This window comes from Sitodiplosis mosellana, unplaced genomic scaffold, assembly GCF_009176505.1.
Source record: "Sitodiplosis mosellana isolate CC-2019 unplaced genomic scaffold, AAFC_SMos_1.0 Smas_scaffold_1518, whole genome shotgun sequence".
NCBI lineage: Eukaryota > Metazoa > Arthropoda > Insecta > Diptera > Cecidomyiidae > Sitodiplosis > Sitodiplosis mosellana.
Window position 1 is genome coordinate 34,394 of NW_022596760.1, and position 11,545 is coordinate 45,938.

Here is an 11,545-nt window from a genome sequence, read left to right on the forward strand (position 1 = left end):
AATAATCATCATTCCCCCCTTTTATTCCAATGACATCACAATTTAAAACACATGTACAACATTTTTCATTTTTTCCCCAACAAAATTCAACATAGTAATTAACCGATCCACATAATCACCCATCTAACACTTTTTGCGCGTGAGCTCTAAATAATTTTCAGTGAATGTATTTTTTTTTTCAAATTCATTAGTTGGTATTTTAGACAACGTGTGCTATAAATTTCGGGCGCTATCTGTTTTTTTGTTCAATATATAAGTAAATATCAACACATATGGTAAACTATATAACAACTAAAAGCCGTCAAGAAATTTGTTCTAGTTAATTTTGAGCGAACGTAAATAAAACGTCGGCGGTGATTTTTCTCATTTCGTATGATATAAATCGTTGGTGTTAAACAATAAATTAAAGCACCTATTATTTGACGACAATGACGGTAAATTAGAATCGTTCTCCGTTCCCAACATATACAACGGAACACCATAGCATGATTTGAAAATTTCGTCAAAACTCCAAGCTTTTATGCACATTCTGAGATACAAACTCTTACACTAACTGTCACTTCTCATACCATGATTTTACTTGAATTTATTCCGTTTCCAACGATGCTTTCGATTAATAATGGCAAATCAGTTTCGGTTGAATGTATCGATACGAAATGCGGAATAAAATGGATTAATCGCTTATGTGCTCCGTTTAATTCGGATTTACGACTGCCAGTGTGTTTGACATGGCATGCGTTCTCTCTCTCTCTCTCTATCTCTCTCTCTCTCTCTCTGTGTGTGTGTGTGTGTGTGTGTTTTTGTGTTTCGTACACTCGTTACGCTTCTGGTTTCAATTTCAATTCCGATTAACTTTGGCTTTTTGATTGAACTGATATTTCACAGGTATTTGAGTGGTTATACGGATTCGTTATCCATGAATTGTGTCAATATGCGGTTTTGCGTAAATCGTAAAATCGAAAGGAAAAAATGTAGAATCAATTATTGATTGAGTCTCCTTATTCACACGGCCAAATCTTTGGTATTACCCAAAAAGTCTCTTTTTCCACAGCTCCTCGAATAACGCACGAAATAAATGTAAATTGAATGTGCAAGGATAACCATTCCAAGCGAAACAAAAGAAAATCCGGCAAAACGCTTCGGAAGTTTCGTCTTCACTTCTGTTCTGTTTTCTTTTCCTTTTTTTCAGATAGAATCCAATTTTAGAGCTACGCATATCATGTGTACTCATTTTTATCCTTGATTGCTTTTGATACGTCGACCATTCGACTTAATGTTGATCGCTATCATTGTCTTTCAATTGAATGTGATGTTTGTACGATTCGGATGTACAATGATAGTGGCGTAGGGAATATCGATTGATTTCAGATAGAAATGCGTTCGACAAATCTAATGCTACGGAAATACTTTAACAATTCAGTTTCTATTCAAAGGAAAAGTTATCGAGGATTATTTTATTTCCATTGAGTTTGTAAAAACACATATCAACATTTGATATGTCTGATATTAAAGTGTTGTACCTGACTTTTTTTTGCCATATTTCCGCAATTTTTGTCGACTAATTGGTTAAAAGTGTTAACTTGAAACAATAATTAAAATAAAATACGTCAATTCTCGGAACAATTCAATACCAACACGGCTCGAGTTTACAGTTGTCATCATCGTGTTCGCCTCAATGTCATGTAAAAATTTGTCGCGAGGATTCATGTCGAATAAATCCACTAATTGGACCAAAAGTAAATACTTTCTTCGTACTTGTGCAAGTTTTAAAGCGAAGAGTTAAACTGATTGATGACATGCTGAAGAATATGCAATGAAAAGCGCATAAACAAGTGCATTTTTGTCTCCTTCGTCTTCTTAATCCTCGTTTGCAATTCAACCAATGCAACATTTTGGAATGTGCCGTGCCATAGACAACGAAGACATAATGAAATATTATGGAAAAATTAAGAAATCTTTTCCCATATTTTGCATATCTGTTTAAAATAAATGTTCGAAATTCGTAATGGAAAGAACAGCAAGCAATGGTTAAATTGAAATAAAAAGCATTGTTCAAAGTCTTGTGGCCGTTTCTCAGCGCAAACAATGTACTCGAAAATGGTTTTCGAATTTAACAACAACAACAAAAATCGCAAACAACGAATTTGGCCAAAAACATGAAAAGAACACAACAAAATAAGCGTAGCTGTATAAAAATTGAGACGGATTTCTCAGCCCCGCGTTTCCTGCCATCCCATTGAATTTCGTAATATTGCATTTTATCTGTCTGCCAGACAAAAATACGAACCCATTTATCTAAATCAAATAAAATCAGAACGAAGGCGAAATGTATGCATACACGTAGTCGATGATGTTGCTGTGTGTAGAAAGTTCTGTATAAATGGCCTCAGTTTGTTTTGGTGTGTGGCAGAAAAAAGAGGAACACTGCGAAACATCGCATGCAAACCCAAATTAAGTGTAAATTTGTTGATCAAATCCGTCATTTCTGTGAATATGCGCTTGTGCAATATGTTCGTATCAAATCAGTCAACTAGACTTCAAGCAGAAGCAGCATGTCATCAATTTTCGCACATTTCACGCAAGAAAATGCCATGGCAACCAGATTTGAGTCTCCATTATTCATTGAACACCGTTTTTTTTGTGATGACGCACAGCGAAGCTAGCGCGTTCGTATCAAACAGAAGAATTTTTCATTGAACAATTTATTTTGATACGGCGAAAACATCCTTAAAATGGGGAGCAAATTATCGAGCAAACATTTTTAAAATTCACAGCACATGGGGAAGATCAAATGCAAAAAGTGCAGAAGAGACAAACAATTTTTTTTTAGATTTTTGAAGTTTTCATCTCGAAAAAATGTATCGATCTCTCAGACCTTACTGGGTTTTATTCATTCACAGTTAGCGCTAATGTTGAGACAAAGGATACAAAAATTTGAATGAAACAAGAGAGTCCTAAAATATTGTTTTTAAAAAATGCAATATGAAATATGACAATAAAAGAAGAATAACAAAATGCTGTGTTTCTTAGATTGTTGGCCTTTTGAATGGAGTGAAGCACTGTTACTTTTCTAATTCATTCAAACGCTTGTCAAAATGATTGCTAAACAATGCAACGCATGCTGTATACAACGTGTATAGAACGAAATGGTAGAATCAGAATCACGGTCGTTCACGCCGATTGTGAAAGGGAAAAAATAGCATCGAGAATAATAAATTTCAGGTTTATTTCTCTCTATCGCCCAGCCGTGTCTGCTTTAGAATCAAGTACGAGTGTCGGTAGCTCTGAATTTAAACCATCCGTGACTATATCCGTCACTCATGTGTCACGTTTATGCATTCCTTTCGATTGAATGAATTTTATAATTTAATTTTATTCGAAACCGAACGAATACAATGCCATTGCTGCAGCGCAATTGAAATGAATTTTCAACCGTGGAAGGGTGTTGTACGCACACAACAACAGTCGGCCGCTCTGCAATTTGAATAAGTGGAAAAAAATTCAACCGCCAACATGCTCTTCGCATTTTTCGCTCTTACTTGCCCCCACTCTCTTTCTTTGTTTTGGAAGCTCACTCTTCTTTTTGTTCCTGGGATTCGTTCACCAACTCATGTTAAATGTTTGGCTCCCGCACAATATCTGTGGTACCGTTTAACATTGTTAGCCAAACGAGCTATTTGTGTGAAGCGACGACGAACACGACACAAGAAAATTCCAATAATGAAAAAATGACAACGGCTACATCCAAACTCGGAACAAGCGAAAAAATGAATATAACAAAAAAAATCAACGTTCTACTGAACTGGAGCGGAGAGTAGAAGGAGGAGAGAAAGAGAGAGAGAGACAACAGCAGCGACCAGACAACAGGGTGAATAGAGGAATGGAATAGAAATGCGAAATGTGTATGGTTGACACATTTTATACAATTCTGTATTTACATGCAGCTCGACAACTAGCATCGCATAACACAATTAATTAGATCAGTTCATTTTGATTACGCTTTTCGTTGCTCTCTCACTCTCACTCTCACTCTTTCCCTTCCGTTGTCTCTCGGAGAGTCTCTGCTCTTGAAGCGTTCTAGGATTTTCAAATTATTTCCACTCATTTTGCCTGAGCAGCAGCATTCAGTTTGACTATTCTCAATGCTCTGCTCATACACAATTAAAAGTTCCCTTCCCACTTTGCATTTGTTCAATTCTATTCGTGAGACGTAAAAGAACGTATGTTTTTTTTTCAGTTTTAAATATTTGAAAAGGAAAGTATGTTTTCGATTGATTTTGTCTGAGTAAAAGAGAAGTATGTTTGATGGCAACTAAAAATGGTTAAAAGAATGTATGTAATTTGAATGGTAGCGTTAGCGAAAAAAGAATGCATGTTGTTCTATCTATTCAGTTAATAATAAAGAGAAGCATGTTCTCATACATTTATATTGCCAAAAAAGAAAGTATGTTGGCTAAAATAATGTAAATAAAAAAATTTATTCCGACCGCCGTGAACAGGAATTCATAAACCTTAACACGGTCGGACAAGCGAACGACCAATATATTTATTGTCACACACCAGTCGTGCCGTCGCAGTGAATGAATCGAGTGGAGTAACAGGCGCACAGTACTCTCAGAGTGCGCATGCGCGCTCGATGAAACACGCATCTCCTGTCCACTTCATTCATAACCGCGCGCCGTTTCAGTGTACAACAACAAATACATTAGATAGGTTTATGAATTCCTGTTCACGGCGGTCGGAATAAATTTAATAATTTACACTATTTTAGCCATCATACTTTCTTTTTTGACAATATAAATGTATGAGAACATGCTTCTCTTTATTATTAACTGAATAGATAGAACAACATGCATTCTTTTTGCAAAATTTACTTGACCATGAACATGCATTCTTTTTTCGCTAACGCTACCATTCAAAATACATACACTCTTTTAATAATTTTTAGTTGCCATCAAACATACTTCTCTTTAAGGCTACGAAGTTGGACAAACTTGCGTTCTTTTACGTCTCACCAATAGAATTGTCATGCACACATCGTCGTGTCAATAATGCACTTCTTTTGCGTAGGGCAGACACAATGCCTTGTCGACTAAATGAAGACAAAGCCCAAATGCAAAAAAACTACGATTCAATTCTGCATTTTCTAGTGACATGCTGAATGGATGAACGAGAGAGCGAACGAGCTAGTGATTGAGCGAAAGAGTAGTTCGGAAGATTTCGTATTTGACGTGTCATTAATGGTGTATCACGGCTTTGATTAATGTTTTGTTGCGCGATGGCTGGCGATTGTGTGCGTAGAAATAGAACAAAGTTGACTTTACCAGAAAATCCCGAGCTGAAATAATTTAGATTGCATAAAAATGCACAACCCGCGCACACACTCCTGCAGTGTTATTTTATCCAACGTGTGTGCATTTCTCCGAGGTTCGTTATGCGTGCGTTCTTAATTATTTTTGTTTTGCATATGACAATTCCAAAGAACAATCGAACGTGCAACTAACTAATTGACTTTCCGAGAAATTTTGTCAGCCGCATGCAGTAAAATATGTTCTGTGCAAAATAATTGCTCAAGCCGCAAGGGACTGGCTTTGTGATTGTCGAGCTAAGGAAGGAATTCGTTCTTGTCAACTTCAAACTAAATACTTTTGCAGCGTTGACAAGAAACTTTATAAATGATGAAAGTGCTCTTTGTCGTCAAATGCAACTAGGTTTCAGCTGTAATTGCCATCGAAATTGAATGCTGCAAATTAATGCCAAATGAAACCAAAAAAAAAGATGTCAACCTAACTCAATTCGCGAAAGTATTTGAAATGTTCTACTTTATCTGTTCCATAGATTGTCATTTGCATTAAGGAATTCCAAGATTATCATACTTTCGATGTTTTTTATTTCTCTGTCTCTCTTTCGATGTGCTTTCCTCTCATCGAAATAATGAAGTGTTGAAAAATGCAATTTAACCAGTCACATTTGGGTATTTATTCTGTTTGCACATCAACATCTTATTATGTCAAATGAGCTGCTTAAAATTTCATTGCGTTCGTTGACATGTAGTTGATTCTGTAAATAAGCTGATTTTTTTGGTATCACGGTAAAATGATGCGATGCATGAATACACAGCATCTATAAATGAACCCGATTTTTCTTTTAAATACTTGAGTGCATGGCCACTAATCCCACAAAAACCATGCTAAATCCGAGAATCACGTCGTCGCATACGATGAACGTTCTACATTCGACAAATTAGACCTAATAAAGTCATTTCTCTTTCGGCGTATCGTAAAAAGGTGGCCCAAAAGAACTGAAGTGCCGCACATTAAACCGAAAACCTGAATCAATATCACGTGAAAAAGAAACGGAAATGACATCCTATTAAAAGAAATGTGCTCGTTCCATAAATGATAAAATCTTAAACATTCGAACATTCCACGCAGAGATCTCATTTTGTATACGCCTATATCTCGAGATATTAGTAGCTCCTTTTTTCAGGCGATAGCTGTGCATATTTTTTAATAGCAGCTACCAAACGAATACACAAACAAAGACAAAACAACGGAGAAAACACAAGCAAGAGAGATTTTATTTATTTACCATGATCTGTCAACAAGTCTGTCTATATCAACGCATTGCCACTGTACATAGTACAGAGACGTAAAATGTTCGCCTTTTAGTTTTACATTGCCAATACATTCCTTATAGAGATTTTTGTTTTGTTTATTTTTTGTTGTTTGTAAACAAATTTGTCTATCTTTTTGCAATGCCTCTGCACATTTAGTATGGACATAAGCTATGCACAGAGGCAATGCAAAAAGATAGGCAGATTTGTTTACAAACAACAGAAAATAAAAAAAAACAAAAATCCCCATAACTAATGTATTTGCAATGTAAATTGTGCATTCGTTCGGTAGCTGCTATTGAAAAATATACACAGCTATCGCCTAAAAATAGGAGCTATTAAAATCTCGAGATATAGGCGTACACAAAATGAGATCTCTGATTCCACTTAACCTCAAAATGTGACCGTCGAGAATAATAATTGCCATTAATGATGAATACCTTCTTGTTCTATTTTAACAAATTAAATGGGTGATAGTGCCTCGGCAATGTTATCACAAGCACTTGAAACACACTCGCAACAAAGCTGACGAAGCGCATCGCTAGCACGTACACCAAATCTAAATACAAACCAACACATTTCCAGTTAATTACATAATAATCAAGAATAAGTACCCTTTTGGCACATTATATATGACGCGATGAATGTTTTGTTGTAGCGTAAAATCACTACCATTCGCCACTGTGTGAATTGAACGTAAACACAACTGAGAAGCTGGAGATGCATCATCAGCATCCACAAACCATATTTCATTCATTGGATTTTCATGCACCGACGCTTGCTCACTTCATTTGTTACATTCAGCTTATGCCTTATGCCTTAGCTGTGCGTGGACTTTTTCTGTTCCGTCTTGATGTCATACACCAGTTAATGATGTTTAAGCGAGATGCTTTGTAAGTGTTCGAGCAACACCATGCTATTTGTATACATGTGTTTTGTGTTTTGTGTTTTGTGTCTTTGTTTTCTTTTTTCTCTCTCCTTTCCTTCGTTATTTTCTTGCTCCATTTTTCCGACCTTTATTCATATTTTATGATTAATTTTCGTTCATTATAAACACTTCATTATCACAAATTCATTTTTTAGTTTTAACAAAATTAGAATGGACAAAATAAGATGAAGGCAGCGATTGTGATGGTGTGCAGAGAGCATAATGAATATGTAATGCATACGATACATGGATAGTATGAATAATTTTTTCTCATTTAGATATCGACAGAGATGGTTCGTACAAGGTCCAAAGACACACGTTTCCTGCTCGAATCACAAACTTCAAGTTCAAATAATTGCAAGATATTGCAATGATTAGCGATTACATTTTTGCGTACTCAAATCGAACACAAACTGGTTTTGAATTGGTTTCTACTCTTACCTCTAAAAATATAATAACTTCAGATGACGCTACATTAAGGAATCTTACTAGTTTCTCTCTCTGCATCGCGTACATGTACATTTTACATCATTTGGCTCTGATTATCATGCTGATTAAAGCGTGAACAAGAGAAAAAGGGCCAAAAACCGTGCGATATACATAAATAGCCCGCGAGAAAAAAAACCATTATAATTACTATTATCTGAAATAAAAAATCATTTTAATCTTAATGTATTTATAGCTCGCGCGGTTGAACTACAATCTTTCGTAGTCTTGATCGCTGTGTTTTTCTTCATCTTTTTATGCTGTCCCTTTGGCAGCACAGCTCGTCGTTCGATTGTTTCGTTTTTACTAGTTCTCTCCGTTTATCCATTAACGTGCCACGATAAATGTGGCAAACAGATCCAATTAAGCAAGTGAATAACTCACTTGGCTGTTGTTGTTGTGCTACACTGCTGTTGCCCATTTTTCTTGTTGGCTACTTACTCATTCCATCGATTATTGCCGAGATGGATGGATGGATAATGATGACGACGGCACACTGTTAGTGAAAAAAAAGACTCACTTGAAAACGACGATGATGATGGCGCGATTTCGATTCGATTTGATTGTATTGCATAAACAAATCGTAAGCAAACATACTTTCCTTCCAATTAGGCGAACATACGATGGTGGCGATTGTAGCAGCGGTGGTGGCAAGCAACCAAGCAGCGGCCACTCTCAACAGCGGTTCGCCGTATGTTTGAAATATCGATCAAAGCAGATAGACACAACAAATATGCCTTCATATTCAGAAAAACACTTGGTTTGATGTTTCGGTGTTACGGTGTTTTCTCTCCTTTGGTTCGGTAATGGAATGACGTTCAAAAATATATGAGTTATCCGGATCGGTTTTATCGTATCAATGTCTGCTTCTTTCGATTGTTGGAATAGAAAAACGCTACGCAAATCTCAAAAAGCCAAAAATAAGAGAAAAACACATTCAATAGCAGTGTTCTATTCAGATACACACACACACACACACACACACACACACACACAGAGAGAGAGAGAGAGAGAGAGAGAGAGAGAGAGAGAAAACGCTATGTTCAACAAAATAAATGGAAGGCCAAACATCACGGCACATTCTTAAATTAAGAATCTTAATGTATGTCTGTTGCTATTTTTCTTTTCTAATGATGTAATAATCGTTGAGAATAATGTATTGCAATGCTTGAGCTGTGTGAATAGTAAAATCTAGGGGAATATCACGCTTAAATTATTTCAAATATTTCAAAAGAATCCAATTTATCTCTAAGAATCTGTCGTATGAAATATGGTGGATATTTGTGAATACGGCGGAATATTGTGGATTTTTGTGAATTTGAATGATATTTAAATGTATTTACTTGGATTTAATGCAAAAAATCTCAAATATCTCCAAAATCCACAAAAATCTGATTTATTTATTCGAAATATTCGAAAATATGTCATACAATTGATGTTTATTTCAAATATCTCAAATATCTCACAAGATTCAGGAGCGTGATATTCCCCTAGAGTAAAATAACACTAATTGTTTTCACATTAAAATCGACTAATTAAAATCGAAACTCATTAAAACTGGAACGAAATGCAGAACAGCGAATCGCACTTTTCATATATTCAAAAGTTTTCCAGTCAAAAAATGAACAGCCCATTATTCAATGTCATATTTGGTGAAGATTCTTCAATGCGAGCCCGTCGGCCGACAAACATTCTCGAAATGCATTTGCATTAATATCCAACGTTAAACTAATTTCGGACCAAATCAGTTCATTCTCTCAGTCTCTCATTCTTTCTTTCTTTCTTGCATTCGTAGCGTAGTCAGATATAGGTATTATACCTGTATCTTGGTGGAATCACTGTGAATTGCTACGATTTTTCTAAATCTTGACATGGAAAAGGAGGAAGAATAAATATTCGGATTTGTTGCGAAATAAATGCCCCCAAATCATATTGCTGTTTCTTTTGAAAGTCCGTGTTTAAGATGAATCACATATCTTTTGCGAGAATTTATCACAGTTAATATTTGATGATTGCGATCGTGCAATGCAAATGATCATTATTCAGTTGTCGGATTGTGCAAATTCCAAGTGCTCACAATTTGTTGCTTACAAGAGTAAGAGTAATAAAGAGATACATATGATATTGCAAAAGAAAGTGATAAATCAGCTACGCAATTTGCTAAACAAGAGTGCACATTAGCGTCTTCGCTCGAAGATGACAATTTTAATACCGATCAGACGATAATTGCACATGAATGCAAAAATTAACACAGTAGAACACACTTCATAAGCAGTTTTATTTGTACTATAGTACAACCGAAAAAATGCAAACACAACTAAAACTATTAACAAATGACCTACCAACGAACGAAAAACTGTTCAAGCCGAACATAGAAAAATTGTATAATGTTAGCCATACACTATTTTTTCATTGAACAGCCGCTATATATAACTCATCCGTATTGCCTGCTAATATAGTGCATGTGCGTTCAAGTATTTCTATTATTTAAATCATTATTAACGCGAGTTATACTAAAGTATGTGATGTGATATTCTCATTAGACGCCGTCCATGATTATGCGAATACAGTTACAGCATTGACCATATGTGAGAACATAACTTGAAATGTTGTTTGAAAATAAGAAAAAGAAGAGGATAATTTGTTATAAGAAGCAGATGAATGTATATGAGCTGCTGTTAAATTTTTGTTGCAACTGTTGTGAACAATAGACCTCTTGAAATGATGCTAATAGAATGATAACATCAAAAAGATATGTATCTTCTCACTCGATTTATTACTTTTTCCATTTATTACGCATAAAATAGCAATTTTGAACGAAATCCTCCACAGGTCAATCAATCTTGGACGGAATTTTATGTGCATCGTTATCATAACCGATCGAATGATGTAAATTTGAGTAATTTTTGTTTATTTCATAAACGTGAAACAAAACAAAAATAAATTAAAGAAGGGGGGGCTATTGGGATCACTTTTTGGAAATCAGTCATATCGACTTGAAAATGACCACGAATTTCCACAATTTATAGATGATTGGAAAGCTTTTCTCCTGTGCTATCTCTTACATAAATAAATATTCTGTGTTGGATGTCTTGGTAGTGAGATATGATGTTTGGACCGAAAAGACCCCCGATCCGAATTTCCCCCTTCCCCCCATTTTGAAAATATTGATTGAATATTAGACTGCTCCAAAGAAAAAATTGAGATATTCAAGCTCTCCGATCGGTTTTCGAAAATTGGCCTCAAAAAAATAGGTTTGGCATCAAAAAATCGAAAAACGTAGAAATGAAACCACTTTCTCAAAATTCATGAAATTTTTGAGTAAGGTAGTTTCGGAAAACCAGTGATGGGGTTTTATTTGGCTCGTCAATATCTTTAACTTTTACCAAGACATCAGCCATTGAAAGGGCATTCTGGGCCAGTTACAATGTAAAATGACCGGCAAAATGGCAAATTTTCGGCATTTCTTGCATCTTTTGCTGTACTGGTCCCAGGTGGTAAACTTTTGTTCAGTT